The sequence below is a fragment of the Phaenicophaeus curvirostris genome, chromosome 3 (assembly GCF_032191515.1).
Source record: "Phaenicophaeus curvirostris isolate KB17595 chromosome 3, BPBGC_Pcur_1.0, whole genome shotgun sequence".
Lineage (NCBI taxonomy): Eukaryota > Metazoa > Chordata > Aves > Cuculiformes > Cuculidae > Phaenicophaeus > Phaenicophaeus curvirostris.
Genome location: NC_091394.1, coordinates 20766627 through 20782677, shown reverse-complemented (window position 1 = coordinate 20782677; position 16051 = coordinate 20766627). Strand labels below are relative to the sequence as shown.

Below are 16051 nucleotides of genomic sequence, written 5' to 3'. Positions count from 1 at the left end.
CCTGGGAGTGATAGCACAGAAAAGCAGCAGCCTTTTCTTCCAGCTGTCAGGCTAGAGTTGATGGGATCCAGATGGGTTGTGAAGTCCACTGGTTTCAGCAACTTCTAAGAGTTCATTACTCAATGAAAATTGAGTAAAAAATGTGCATTTCAAAGAAGAGAGAGACAAAAGAGTTCTTTATTTTTAAAAGAGGCTTGAGTAAGACACCTTGGGGAATGTAAACATATTGTCGAATCTGTACGAGAAAGGATTACCACAAGACAGACATAGTAGTTCTAAGTGAAAAAAGGGAAACATTTTTTATTTTATATTCTTTCTGAACTTGCATTAAGGACTTCATACTATCATAGTAACTGAAGGAAGCAGAAAGCATTTTGATTTTTGTGAACTGGATGCAGCTAGCAGCAATAGTTAATCACTCAAAACTTCAAACTCCCAGCAGAGATGAAGAGGGCAATAAATCTCAGAAATTTGTAGTGCTAATGAGACTACAGAAACTGGAAGAAATAGGATGGCATATTAAGAAAAGAAGTAGAGAGACAAATTAAATGGGATGATGGGGAAGAAATAGATCCTCTTATGACAATCTGAAAAGACTGCATTGAGCAGAGGGGCAGCAAATCCTAAAAAACAATTAATTTTTAATAACATTTTTCTTGTGTGCATTTGCAAGAAATAAAGCATGTTTCCCCTGCTAAAAGTGCGTAGGCTGATCATGCTTAGATACTATATACGCTTCTTAAATAGGAAAACATAGAAAAACCTTTCAGATCTTTTCTGTACCTTCTGAGATGCAAAGAGAAAGCACTGAGGTGCAGCCCTTGTCTCAGCTATAGTTGGAGGCAGTCTAGAGGACTGCAGTGTTGGTGATGCTTCTCTCCAAGAAAAATCTTTCTGGAATTAGGCCATGCTGCTCAATTTATTGTAGCCAAAAGGCTATACCTAGAAGATTATTTTGATAAATATGATAAAAACTTCTTGTTCCATTTAATAAAGGTGATGGAACAAGAATAGATAGCAAGGTCATTTCAAGCAATAGTCTGTTTCCTCAGAAATCCTATCTCCAGAAGACCTCTACTTTACTAGATATAAAAGGACTGTGAGGAATATCCTCTTGGGTTAAAAATTTCATTCTCTCTTATGGTTTTGTATTATTTCTTTGGTTCTCATGGTGACTTAGTGAAAACCCTTCTGTTCTGAGTGTGTACTTATCTTCTTACAAAGGGAGAAGAAGGATTCAGCGTATTGCTGGTCTTCATCTTTTCTAATACGTGTAAGTGGCTATCTCAGACTTGTGAGGCACTCTACATTAAACGGTTTGTAGACAGAGTCTTTTTGGATAATTGCCTTCTTTCGTGAAAATTTCTTGTTAGATTTAGACAACTGTGTTCTGATGTTGCTCGTTAAAGACTACCAAATTCTAAACAAAACAATTTGTGCATTAGACTAAGTATTTTTTCTATTTAGTCTGCTCTGCTATTGTTTAAGTACTGCCACAGATGTGACCAGCACTGAAGGAATTCCTGGAAGGAATTTCTGTGACTGAAGCAGTTTGCAAATTATCAAACTGATTCTACCTCTATTCCTATAAAAACTTATCAGATTAGGGATATACTCAAGCAAAAGCAACAAACTGGGTTGTATTCACTGTCACTAAGGATAGAATAATCTGTTCTTAAGTGAGAATACAGACAGAGAGCCATACAGATATGCCTAACGGATATCACTCAAAATACAATAAATTTTAAATTGTCCTATTCATGGGAAATTCTCCAGGTTGATTAATTTGACTAGAACAATAAACACTGATATTGTGAATTCACTGAGAATCCTTAGTTTAAGAAAGGCTGCCCTCACTCATCCCTTGAAAAAAAGGAATATGAAGCAAATCAATTACAAAAACAGGTAATAGAAGTTTTCACTCTCATTGTCAAATAGACTTTTTGTCTTCTGTACACAAACATTATTTCCCTTGTCTCAGTAAACTTTCATCATCATAAGAAATATATACTTTTTGTTTCAAAATCAAAATAACCATTGTAAGAATTCTGTACTAACAAGTGCAGCAAGAAATGATATAAATTCTTTTAACTTGTCCAGATCTATTGTATCAATGAAAAGCAAATCAATAAAAAGCATCCAGAAATGGTTTTAACTTATCTCCCTCCTTCTTTCCTTTCAAATATTATTTTCTTCTTTTTTCATTATTTAGTTTTTTCCTTGTTGCAAATAAGAGAATGGAAGCATAGCTGCAGTTCATTTTTCAGTCCTAAAACGTGCTGAAAGTATAGCTCTGCAGGAAATGTTAGCAAACTGAATATTTTTCATTTTACGTGGAATGCTTAATTCTTCCAATAGTTAATTTTCCCACTAGGTATTTTGTAACACTACAATACAAGTGTAATATTTAATCCATTCAAACTCTTTATGGGCTGATATCAATAAGAATTAAAATTATCACTCTTAACTATGCTACAAACCTTAATATTTTCTTAAATAAAAAATCGAGGCCATAATAAAGGGAATGGATTTATAAATTTACATGTGAGTGTGCATGCACATTAATTATATGGAAAGTGTTTAAACATTAAAATCTCAAATGCAGCCTTCAGGTATGCTGCAAGCTGGAATACATTCATATGAAGTAAATGCAATTTTAAGTTGAAGTTTTTATTATTTAGGGTAGCTCAGTTTAAGAGTCAAATATTAATCAAAAGTTAAAGACTTTAGCTAAGAAAACCAAGGACTATCTTTATTTTACTTCACACTGAGAGAATTTCATGCTCTATCAGCTGAAAGATCTTAGTCTCTGAGATGGATGTTTCAATGCTCTCTCCTGTACTATAGAGTTTTTACTTTATTGAAGACAGAATTTCTTATTCACTAGGTTGTATAGGTGCCTTGATATCATCTATATGATCATTCAACAGTCAATTCAACACTAACTACTTCTCTAGTACATTTTTCACCCTTGTTGAGAACATTTTGAATTGAAGATATTTATGCATAGGAAAATATTGGCATAGCATACTCTTCACCTAACAGTGAAGAACATTTCCTTTAATGCACCATGCTCTATGACTTTAATGGTCTGTCACGTTCATTTGAGGTGGTTTATGTTTATGAAGTTTGAAGCAGCCTTTATTTCTGCAAGAGCTGTCACAAGCTGTCAGGGGAGAAAAAACAAGCTCAATACCAAAAAAGATAATTTTGTCCAGCCTGGTAGATGATAAAGGGAGAAATTAAGTACTGAGTTTACAAACTATTTAAGATCAAAGCAAGATGGAACATGGAAATTGTTATATCTGTTTTTTATGCTGAAATGGCTCCTTGTAATCTTCACCGCTGTATACTAAACCCAGATTACTCTGAAAAGCTTGAGATTTCAAAACTTCTGGTTTTATTGCATTGGATGAGCTTAAAACAGTTCCTTGGCAGTCTGAATTCTTTTTTCTAAATGAACTAGATACAGGTAATTTAAAATAAAAACAAACTGCATTTGATTTCTGAAAGGTATGTTGCTAATTGCAGACAGTCAATTTACTTACAGAAAATTTTCAAGGCTGTAGTACAGTCTTTAACACTGTAACATTCACTTTATCATACTTACAAATAATTTGCTTTACAGGAGTCAGTACACGTCTGTCCTAGAAATAATGAAAAAATATGAATGCAAATCCTTCCTATCTCTCTTTATATCTTTTAGTGCTTGCAATTCTCAATTTTGAGTTAATTAAAAATAAATAAATAAATATGGGTGATGTTAAGATCAATTGAAGGGCAAGCTTTAGTTTGTTACTTCACTGTGATGACTTTTAAGGAAGAGCTGATTTGAACATGAATTGTAAACATTCCCTAACACATTTTGTAGACTAGGATTTCTGAATCTTAGTAGCCTAGACAAATATTGCAGAGTTAATGGTGTTGAACTTTAGACATCTATGTATAAAATATATATGTGTATCACATATATATAAGTTAATTGTGAGAATGTGGAATGACAAAAAATATCAACATTGTGCAGAAGCCAGGCGTAGAAATAAGACAGTCTGCATACTTGCATCTTACACTTCAGAAATAAAGAAGTAAGAAAGTATTCCATGGAATCTTCTAAGGGATTTTATAATCTACTGAGATTTTTTTAAAGTACTGAACTCTCTGTCCAGGTACAACATTGCTGCTTCTGTGCCAGTTAGCTAACAGATGAGTAGGAGAATTTTGTGATACTTTTGTTTCATATGCTGGCAATAGCATGACTAAGAGATCTGTTTTGCTGTGCTTACCAGCCTCACACCTCTAGCATGCTCAGGGAAGACACAATGGAAATCTGTATGTTTAGCTTTGATTTTGAGTTCTTTTCCTAAATGGTGTACTGTACTGAAACAGCCTGTGTGTTGCCTTCTGTAAATGGAGCTTTTACTTCCAATGCATTTGGACTGGATATCAACACCAACAATAAGGCCATTTTGAAACTGTTAAAAAGTTGGGGAGAAAATAAATTTAAAATTAGTTGTCTTCCTTCATTGAAATAAGTTTTGAATATTGAAAAAAGCCCATCAATCAGAGAAAAAGTTTTCAAATTAAAGCCATGTTCACCCTACTGTTTTTACTGTCAAAACCTGCTCAATTACAGTTCAGTGTATTACTAAAATGCATTTCTAACCCTTTATAAGTTGTTCAACCACTTGAAGTAAAGGCAAATTGAAGAGCAATTGATGCAGGTGAATTCTCTTCTTACTTATTTTACAGTAACACAGTCAGTGGCTATGCCAAAAAGTGCACTGTAAAAAAGTCTCTCACTTTCCTGTTTTTCACTAGTGAGCTTAATATCCTCAACTTGTTGCCAGTGCTCCGAACTTTAAAATACAATACTTCTTCATCCAACATGTAACTAGACAGTACCACAGAGGTAGATGATGTAAAAAGATTTACATGGACTTAGGAAACAAGAAAATTAATGGTAAAAATCTTCAGCCTACCTTGGCCTATTAAATACAAAGAGGTAACATCCAATTGATGAGGTATCTGATTCACATCTTGCTAGAAGCTGGGAGATGACAAAAAAGGAACTATTACTGCATTCATGTCTTATCTGCTTTCATTTTTAGTTGGAATTGGCATGGGTGTACTATTTCTTTTTCTAGTATAGAGCATACCCTGCCATGTTTCTGTTCACAGATATCAAAACCCAGTTGTACATAGCACCTTTTATCCTCTATGCACACAATCTTCCAGAATTAAGTGACTGTGATACACACTGCCCGAGGCTGTTCTCAAAGCTGTTTGATCATTTCAGGTTCAATGCTATGCTATCCCCATTAGACAGACATGCAATTTTCACAAGCATTTTCAAGATACACTTGTGGATCTTAGTTTTGACATAAAGATATAAAACATACAAAATAATTAATTTAATTGTTGCTTATTTTGCTTTGCCAGTATAGAACAGTATAAGACTTAAGTGAAAGATAAAATATTTTTAATTAAGGAATCAGTATATGCGAAGACTCTGAAGTTATTTACTGAAAATAAACACATTAGGGGTTTAAAATCACAGTCATTCAGCGGAGCCAGACATACACAGTCCCAAAGGAAAATGAGTCTTTTTATCCCAAGCAGCAGAACAAACATAATTCTCTAAAAGAAGTATTTAGTGCAAGAAAATTGTTTAGATAAGAACCAGAAACACTTCAATGACAGTGTGAACTCAGTAACTCGTAAGATTATTTAACATGGCAAAGTCTTACAACTGAATACAGGGATTTTAGCTTTTAGTTTGCAAATCCTTTGACTTTTGCATGAGCACTCAGTCATGGGAGAAAAAAAAAGAAAAACAATGTGAGTATTCTGAAAGGTTTTGTTATGCTTCCTCAGGAATATTTGAAATGCACCTCGTTATATTATTTTATTTTACTTCTTTTGTTGTGTGTTTTAAGCTTTTGATCTGCAGCTGACACAAGCAAGTTAAAAGTGACAGAATCAGACAATGACAGTAAGACCTGCCATCTCTCACAAGATAGATACATGTCTTTATAGGTAGCACTGACTTTTGTTCAAAAGCTATAACAATTCAAATATAATGAAATGCTTTAAGAGCACAATAGCACTTTCAATTTCCAATCTGAAAAAGCTACAGTCCAGGACGTTCCAAGGTTTCACTATTACTGAAGACACTTCACAGTTTAAAATGGTTTCAAAAGCTTTCTGCAGAGACATTGGTTAGATGTGAAGCAGTGAACTATTAAATAGGTGGGAAAAGAAATATGTAGAATGATTTGGAAGATAAATTTTCTTCTCTAAGCGCACCTATAGCTGTTAAAGTACAGCCAAGGTATTAGCAGCTCCTTGCACCAGGGAATTCTTCTGCTGCAAATTGTATTACAGTATAGAGGAGAATGCTTTTCAATTAGAAAAGTAAAAAATAAAGCAAAATAAAATGAAATAGAATTTTTTTATAACACCCCAAGTTGTGCAGTTTCAACATACCATATGTAAATAACATGAAGAAGAGGCAAGTATAAAGCAGGCAGCATTAATTGACACTGCATAGCAAGAGGGAACATGTGAGTTCTGCAATGGTCCATTTTCCAATTAATAATTTCTAATGTTCACCCTCTTGGTTTTACTATCACAAAAACTGTTGAATTTCAGTTCATTGTATTACTAAAATGTGTTTCTAACCCTTTATATGTTGCTCAAACATATTAAGTAAATGCAAATTGAACGGCAGTTGATGCAGGTGAATACTCTTCTTACAGTAGCAGTAACATAGTCATTAATGGTTATGCCCAAAAATGCACTGTAAGCAGACTCTCACCTTCCTGGGTTTTGCTAGTGAGCTTGAGACCCCGAACTTGTTTCCAGTGGTGTACTTTTAAATAGAATTCTTCAGCATAGAACAGAATCAAAATATACCACCATATAATTTAGTATTCACTATCTCAGGGAAACAACAGAAAATTATTGCTATTTCTGAGTGTAAAGAGGACAAAAACCAGTTCAAATGATCCTTTAAAAAATGGTGGGCAATCTGTAATGCTGTAAAGCAATGAGGCAACATCTCGTAATAGAAGGATCTTTAATACAAAGTGATAATATCTTTTCAAGTACAGTAGACACTGCTTCCATCTATTTGTCTTGTACTTCAAGAATGTGTGGCAAAAGCACAAATCTGTCCCAAGACAATCAGTACAACACTTAAGGCTCATTTGAGCATTTAACTAGCTTTTTTGGGGTCAATTTATAGGAATCATATGAATGACAGATTTTTGGTGTTCCACAACTGTGGATTGTCAAAAGCTATTACATTTCACTTTAAAGCATCCTGCTTTTTTATTTCCTCACTCAGATGAGCAGCTGATGACCCAGCACTGGCATTCCGGAGACAATTTATCTGCCCCTGTGCTTCCTGTGCAGAACAGAAACCTGTGCAGATGTGCAGCGTCCATATCAAAGAATTTCAAAGCAGAGTGTTGATGTTTTGCAGCCAGTTTTCAGAAAACAGCACACAAAAGGCTTATAAACCACTACAAATTTATCTGCCATTCATGCCACATAACACTGGCCAGCCATTTTATTAGGAATGCACTGCTGCAGATTTATGCATGCAGTGAGAAATCTCTTGCTTGCCCACTTAGTATATCTGATTTGCACTGCAGGAGAGGCATTGGCAGGTGGTTGTGGCGAGACTAAATGTACTAAACAGGTTTTTTTCTATTAAATAATTCAAGCGTGTAACAACTGTAGTTCACTAACAAATCAAGCAGCATAGAGCAAGTTGATTTCTATGTTTCAAAACTCGGGTATTACAATCAATGCAATAACATTAGAAAGCATAGTTGGAAAAATCAAATTATAATGGAAATAAAAGTTACAGTAAAGGAATCTAGAGTATATATCATGCTCTGTTCTTATCTAGTATTAATAGGGCACAGGAAACAGAAAAATGAAGTGAGTATAAGCTGGAAGAGCTCTTAAGAACTCTATTTCAGTAGGTAAGATCCAGATCTGCTCTGATTGCTTTTCTGACTTATAAGAAGAGCAGGCCATCTTGGGTGTCATCTCACAGCACACACAGGACAACCATATGATCAGACCCACTCAGCATGGGTTTATGAAAGGCAAGTCCTGCCAAGAAAACCCGATCGCCTCCTATGACAAGGAGACCCGTTTGATTAACGAGGGGAAGGCTGTGGATACAGTGTACCTGGACTTCAGTAAAGCCTTTGACACAGTTTCTCACCGTATTCTGCTTGAGAAACTGTCTTCTACTGGCCTGGACAGGTGCACCTTCTGCTGGGTGAAACACTGGTTGGATGGCCAGGCCCTAAGAGTTGTGCTAAATAGAGTTAACTCCAGCTGGAGGCCAGTTACAAGTGGTGTCCCCCAGGGCTTAGTGCTGGGTCCAGCCCTGTTCAATACCTTTATTAGTGACCTGGATGACGTGTTTGAACCTTAGCAGGTTTGCATATGACACTAAAATAGGAGGAAGTGTCAATCTGCTGGAGGGTAGAGAAGCTCTGCAAAGGGATCTGGACATGCTGGATCGCTCGGCCGAGTCCAATGTGATGAGGTTCAACAAGGCCAAATGCCGGGTCCTGCACTTGGGGCACAACAACCCTGTGCAGTGCTACAGACTAGAAGAAGTCTGTCTAGAAAGCTGCCTGGAGGAGAGGGACCTGGGCGTGTTGGTTGACAGCCGACTGAATATGAGCCAGCAGTGTGCCCAGGTGGCCAAGAAGGCCAATGGCATCTTGGCTTGTATCAGAAACAGTGTGACCAGCAGGTCCAGGGAAGTGATTCTCTCCCTGTACTCAGCACAGATGAGGCTGCAGCTCAAATACCATGTTCAGTTTTGGGCTCCTCACTATAAGATAGTCATTGAGGTCCTGAAGCGTGTTCAGAGAAGAGCAACGAAGCTAGTGAAGGGGCTGGAGAACAAGTCTTACAAGGAACAGCTGAGGGAACTGGATTTGTTTAGTCTGGAGAAGAGGAGGCTGAGGGGAGATGTTATTGCTCTCTACAACTACCTGAAAAGAGGTTTCAGAAAGGTGTGTGTTGGTCTCTTCTCCCAAGTGATAGGTGATAGGACAGGAGGGAATGGCATTAAGCTGTGCCAGGGGAAGATTAGGTAGGACGTTAGGAAAAATTTCTTCACAGAAAGGGTTATCAAGCACTGGAACAGGCTACCCAGGAGGTGGTTGAGTCACCATCCTTGGAGGTGTTTAAAACATGGGTAGATGAGATGTTTGGGGACATGATTTAGTAGGACACACATATGGTTGGACTTGATGATCTCAAAGGTCTTTTCCAACCTAATTACTCTATGATTCTATGAAGATAGGCTCAGTGTTTAACATCCACAAGTCTCCAGACTGCCAGCAGGATACAATGCCTCATGATTCATCCAGCTCCTGTATCATCATAAGGCTTTAGGAGATGGTCCCATGAGCTCACATTCCAGTCTCTTAAAGCTGGCCAAGCTGTCTTTAAGGAAGAACATGCAATGGAAGCAAATGTAAAGGCAGTGTTATCAGATATGTAAGATTTCCATATTTGGTAATTCTCCTCTTATTGATGCTCATTAAGGGTCTCGGGTCAAGTGATTTGAAGGTCCCCTAAAACTTTTGGCTTATCAATGCTGATCAGTACAGTGCTCTGTCTACTACCTTTATTTATTTACTCAGACTTTCCATAAATTACTCTTATTAGCAAAAGAGTGCAAGTACTATTTGATAGCTACAGCCAGGAGGTACATGTATGCTGACTGCTGCTTGTCAAGTCTAGATTACAAATAATTACTGCCTCTTTTTGGGGAGCAGAACAAAAAAAAAATGGCTTACCTTGGCCACATGAGCTGTGGCACTTTACAGATGTAGTTTGCATTCTCGGTGTTTTATTTCCTTCAGTCTTCAAAGGCTGAAAGGTTGTTTTATTATTGCCCCATCACAGTCATTAATCCTGGGAAGGAGCTAAACAACCTCATTATTCCTGTGAATCTGGTAGTAATAATGTGGAGCGAATGGGAAATATCCTCAGATTTGAATTCAGAAAATATTTGTTATGTGCCCTAATACCATATGTCAGTTCTGATTTGAATTCATGAAGATACTATATATTTATGAATCTGAGCTTAGACCAAGAGAACTGAGAGAGGTGAACCTCAGTTAACCTCTCTCTGCTGTTTTATTTAAAAGGAAAATCAGAGCGCACAGTGTTAAATTAGGCATAGCTGCCAAAAAAGATACAAATATTCAGAGGCAAAGAGCTGCAATGCACCATTCAAACAATGGGTTCCAGAGCTAAATGCAAGCAAAAAACAACTCAACTTAAGCTGAAAATGAACTGCTTTATCTTGAGAAGTATATTTTATTCAGAGTACTTGGCATTCCTTTCGTTGCATTACTAGGTGAAATTTTATGTAAAGTTTTTATCTGATGTCAAATGCAATAAAATTAGAATTTGAAGGACCTAGAGTATTTGGGCAAACACTACAGCATTATTTTGACCATTGTCAAATTGTGGTTTCTTCTGGATGATTTTACTGATATTTCAAAGTGATGAAAACTTTTTAATGCAAATGACAAACCACAGAGTTCTTTTCTAAGTGTTATGGAAATTTCCATAGAAAAGCTGTCTTTCACAAACATTTCTAATAATGATACCAGAAGTTGGTGGTTCAGTCCATTCAGTGCACAAGTTTTAAAAAAAACATCGTGTAAGAACTGACAAGGTTTGGTTTAGTCCTCTCACACTTTACAAATCCAAATTCTCCCCTTTGTCTCTACTGTATACAAACTTGGTGTTTATTTAAATTAAGTAGATAAGACTTTTATTTCTGCTCTATATCTCAGGAAGGCTCTTGGAGAATGAAAAATACACAGATAGAACATTTAGATGGGGACATATAAACTGAGACATTACACAAATAGATAGCCTCGGAAAACATAAAAGAGATTGTCAGCAGTTCATGGTGAAGGAACCTGCCTAGAAGAGATAAACGGTCATGTATACCTAAAAAGTCAGTCCCCAAAGACTTCACCCCATATGGATCTCCTATGCCAATTACCTTGTGGCCATGCCATAGATACCTATAAACATTTAAGAAACAGCATCTTGAACAATTACAAGTTCAGATACACTTGTTTACTTATACCTTCTCAACAGTTGAAGAATGTAAGTGTAGACAAGGAATGCAGAGATGGAATTATTAAAAAAAAAAAACCAAAATGGAAAAACCTCAAAAAACGAAAGGAGAGACTGCAGCACTAAATGTAAGAGATAGACACTGAATTAAAATTTTCACCTTCACAAGCAAGTACTGAATGAAAGTTTACCTACCACGCAAAGGATCAAAACCTACATTCAGTGGAGACTTTAATATAAATAATTGTGCATTTCATCATATCAAGCAGGAAGCTAACAAGACCAAGTCAGTAAGGTGTGGAAGAGTGCTGTTTCTGTTCATTTGGTTCCACTCTTCCTGTTTTCAACGAAATACTTGAAAAGATCTATTAGTGCCTATTATCTTACATTCAGCATTATTTTCCTGTCTTTATGAAGGTCAGTTAGGGCCAGCAGCACATCGGTCTGAAAAGTTATTTTAAGATTTAAGGAGACAAACTCCACCAGATGATGAAGCTGAGATGGGTTTAATCACAAACAACTCAAGCACAGAACAATTAAATATATCTTTTGAAAATATCTGATTAGTTAGAAACTTACTTAGAAAACAAAGAGTATGACAATACAGTCAATGTGATCCAGGGGCTGAGAAAAAGTCAAAGCACTAGTGCATTTTAAAAGTAACTTTAAAGTACATTAGCAGCCCTCAGTGCTGTCATGGCTGTGCCTAGACTGGCAGCACTTCTCTGCCTGGCAGCACTTCTCTGGCTGGCAATGAGGAGACTCAGTTCTTGGTTCTTCTCACCTTCACCTCACAATCTCCCCCTCCCTATGCTTTCTCCATCCCCATCCCCATTGTACCATGCAACACCTCACCAAGCACCTGAGGTGGGCATGGGAGTGACTGTCATGCTGCAGCGCTTCTTAAGCCTGTGTTGATGAGGCTGATGAGCCCGATGAGCCCAACGAGCCTCAGGAGAAGGACCAGGATGGGCTGCACAGTGTAGCCATCAGTGGTCACCTGCCAAGCCGCGTAAGCACTGGAGGTGGAAGAGGCTTCACATCAAGAGACAGTCCGCAAAGAAGCAGTAAGGATCAGGCAATGCCTGTTGCTAAGTCTCCAGCCCCCTGGCTGGAAGAGGGAGGAGGACTGCCCAAACTGGGACAGGAGCCGGTGGATGCTCCACTCTGCCCTACTCTGCCGTGCCCTTCCCTGCTCCGCTCTGCTAGACTGGTCCCTGTGAGAAACCTTGTGTGGAGTTCAGCAGGCCTTCATCCAAGCAGAGATGGCTCCTTTCCTCTTGCCTGATTGAACCCCTGGTAAGAGCAAGGCATGCAGTCGCAGAAAGACACTACACAGCCTTCCCATTGCTGTTTAGAAATGCCATCCCCTCTGTCATGGGGACCTTGACATACCAGTCCTGCAGAAAACTTTTGAATTAGGACTGAGACAATGTTAGGGCAATCTAATGACCTGGGTCACCTAGCAGCTGCCCTTTGAGCTTGATTTCTAGTAGAGGACTGATGCAGTTAAGCCTCCTGCTGCTTAAGAGTCCTCTGAAAACCTAGTGGCTTCTGCTGCAAGAAGAAATGGTTTTCCACCACTCAGTTCTCTTTCAGATCCCATCAGTATCAAATGATTGCCAGTAGGACCCACAATCTAGACAAAAAGCTGCTTCTGCCTAGCCTCTGTGCATCTCGGGCTGGTGTACTTAAGCCCTGTTCAAAAGCCCTACTCAACAGAAATGCCAAAGATGCTCTCGGTGTTTCTCCCTTCTCTTCCATCCCTCACTTCTACCATTCTATGCATGTTTTCAAAGAGGGAGCTTTGTGCATGGCAATGGGTTGAGAAGGAGCCAGTGCCAGTGCTCACGTATCTCTTTTAAATTACACAGAAGGAATCAGTGCCTTCCGATGATAAGCTGGAGAATGACATTACTCCAGAAGAAGGCAGAGATGGAGCATGTTCGCGATCTATTTTGGAGCGGCATGGCAATGGTAAAAAAGAAAGCAAACCTATGGCAGCCAGCTGTGAAGCTTTTGGACAGAGATATGCAACTCTGGAACAGTTTGCAGAAACTGAAAATAAGGAATTACACATCAATGAACTTAGAAAAGAGATTTCAAACACATCTAGTGAAGAGAAAAAGAAGATGGAGGAGAAACTTAAAGCTAGAGACAGATATATTAATAGCCTGAAAAAGAAATGCTTGAAGATGTCTAAGCAAAGCAAAGAAAAACAAAGACAAATTGAAACCTTATTGAAATATCTGGCTGATCTACCAATGCTGTATGATATACAAGGGCAGACTAAACAGCTACAAATTTTAGAAGAGAAGAACAAGCAACTTCAAGAAACTATGACTGAGTTAGCAAAGAAGCTCCAAGAGGTCCAATCACAGTGCAGAGAGAGAATTGCAACTCGTGTGTCAGAAGGAAAAAGAAAAAGAGCTGGTCACAACGGTACAGAGTTTACAACAGAGAGTGGAAAAATGCCTGGAAGATGGTATTCGCCTTCCCCTGTTGGGCATAAAACAGCTTCAGAGTGAGAATGAATGTCTTAAAGAGAAGAATGAGAAAGCCAGTAAGGTCATAGACAATCAACACAATCAGATAGCTGCACTGATTTTAGACATGCAGTCTATGCGAGAGAAGCTTTTGCAAGAAAAGCAGATAGTTGAGAAGATGACAAATGAACTTGAAGAAAAAGAAAGGAAAATAGAGCAGTTAAATAAAGTTTTCTCTGAAAACCAAAGACTGATGGAAGAGAACGCCACTCTGAAGGAGCAGATGCGGCAGGTGGAACAGTCCAGGCAGCCAGTATCTGAGAAGATGCCTATAGCAGACCAGTTGTTCAAGGAAATGTCCCATTGCTTATTTGCTTGAAAACACTGTGCAGTATTCTGACTCAGAGAGCTCAGGGTGAGGAGCTTAATCTTTCCTTACTGCTGGGAATCTGATCACTGAGCTGTTCAGCTGAAGAGAATGAAAATTACCACAGCACAGAAAGCCTTTCAAAGAAGCTCTTGGACGTTTGTCAGTTACGAAAGGACATTGATGAATTAAGGACTATGATGTGAGACTGTTATGCTGAGAACATGGGGGACAATTGCACCGCTCAATAACAACATTTATTAAATGCTGCTGTGTCACAAGCCTTTGCGTTTTTATTTAGGAGACATATTGGAAGACTGCAAATAGCACTGCACATGCAACTCCCTGCGGATTGTGAAGATTTAATCTTGGGAATCTGGTGAGCAGGGGACAGTCATCATTTGAATGGAGTGGTACAAACTACAAGAAATCTTTTCTCCAAACTACTGAATGTAGGAACAAGCTGCGAAGAATGATTAGTTGAATGCTCTGTTTCCTGTATTTCTCCTGTGGCATGATAAGTAATTGTTTAAACATTTATTAGTGAGGCACTGAAGTCATCGAGTTTATCCTGTGTTTGTTGTAATGACACTATGTGCCATTGGGCACTTTGGGTGTGCTTCCCAGTATCAAAACCAAATCTGCTTAGAGCCCCTGTAGTTACATTATTTAACATACACGAAGCACAAAAAGTGTAGTTTCTCTCATTTTCCAGATTTTTTTTTTGTGTGTGTGATCATGGGACCACAAGTCAATCGTATGATAAGGAAAATGATTTGTCAGAAGCACGCATTTTTTGGCATAAATGCAAGGATAATTGCAGAATGGCTATGATGAGGGGGCTGTACTACTGAAAAATATTTGATAAATACCTTTGACTTTAATAAACTAAATTATTCTGTTTGCTTTTCCTAAAGTGAAACGTACACTAATGAAGAAGACTGTTTCTGAACACAGCTGCTTGTTCGCAGTCTGATGAAAATCTTGGTCTGGTATTTCTAAGTTTATGGGCTGAGACATTTGGATTCCCTAGTTTTGAAATGTATACTTCAACCACCAGAGCCTGAACTATCTATTATCAGCACAGGTCTTCCAGACCACCCAGCAGAAAGCATCTACGGCTCCTACTATGAAGCCTTACTGAGCTTTTTCTACCTTTTTACTTTGAAGTAACATTTCAGGGAATTCTGTTCTGTTGCAGTAATCCTGAAAATTTTACTAAGCTTTGTTACCTGATGGATAGTAAGTTCTGTTTTCTTTGGAGATACAATCAAAAGCTTAAAATACTTTAAAAAAAGGATATTAAACTTTTTAACATAATAACCATTCACATAAATACTCTTCAGTATTTCCAAAAGTTCCCTAAAAGTGTTCAAAGAAACGGTGTTCTTAGTCATTAAAAATCATGTTAGCTAGAACCAGAACAGATTCGGAGGAGGAGACAGAGGAAATAATGGGCAGTTTGGAGGCTTTTTTATGATAGTCTAGATACAACCGGCTTCATATGTTTCCCATTTTCTTCCGTGTTAAAAAGTATGGTGTTTTCCCAAACATAGAATCCTAGAGTTTTAAGCAGAGCCAACTGTTTTTCCCAGATGAGATTTTCAAAATCTAAGCCTCTTTAAGGTCAGAATGTTTTAATAATCAATCTTATTTCACTCACTTCTTTTTCCCCTGCTCTTTATTACCATATTAAGAACTAAACTGCACCCGAATGTAAGGGAGAAAGAAAGTCTTCTATTTCCTCTATCAAGAGAAAAAAATTAAAATCCAGCTCTCTAAGACAGAAAAATTTGAAACTAATCATATATTAAGAAGTGGTTTAAAAATTATGGTAATACAGAACCAAATGCTAAGTATGACTTCGGAGGAATTAATTTAATGAAATCATCTGTTATAAATGAACAAAATTTTAAACAAAATAAACTCATACAAGACCTGAAGTGTCCTAAATTTAACATCGAGAGCATGGCCAATTTAAATCAATACCATTACCTAAAATTGACTCTTGAGTCAGATAGGATTTTTTATATCAAGCCTTCACATTACATTT

The 16051-nt window shown here is 37.6% G+C and overlaps 1 pseudogene; it reads left to right on the top strand.

Moving 5' to 3' along the window:
• Nucleotides 1-14249, top strand: part of LOC138718515 (centrosomal protein of 85 kDa-like pseudogene) — a 48594-nt pseudogene extending 34345 nt beyond the window's left edge.
• The last annotated feature ends 1802 nt before the right edge of the window (nt 14250-16051 follow it).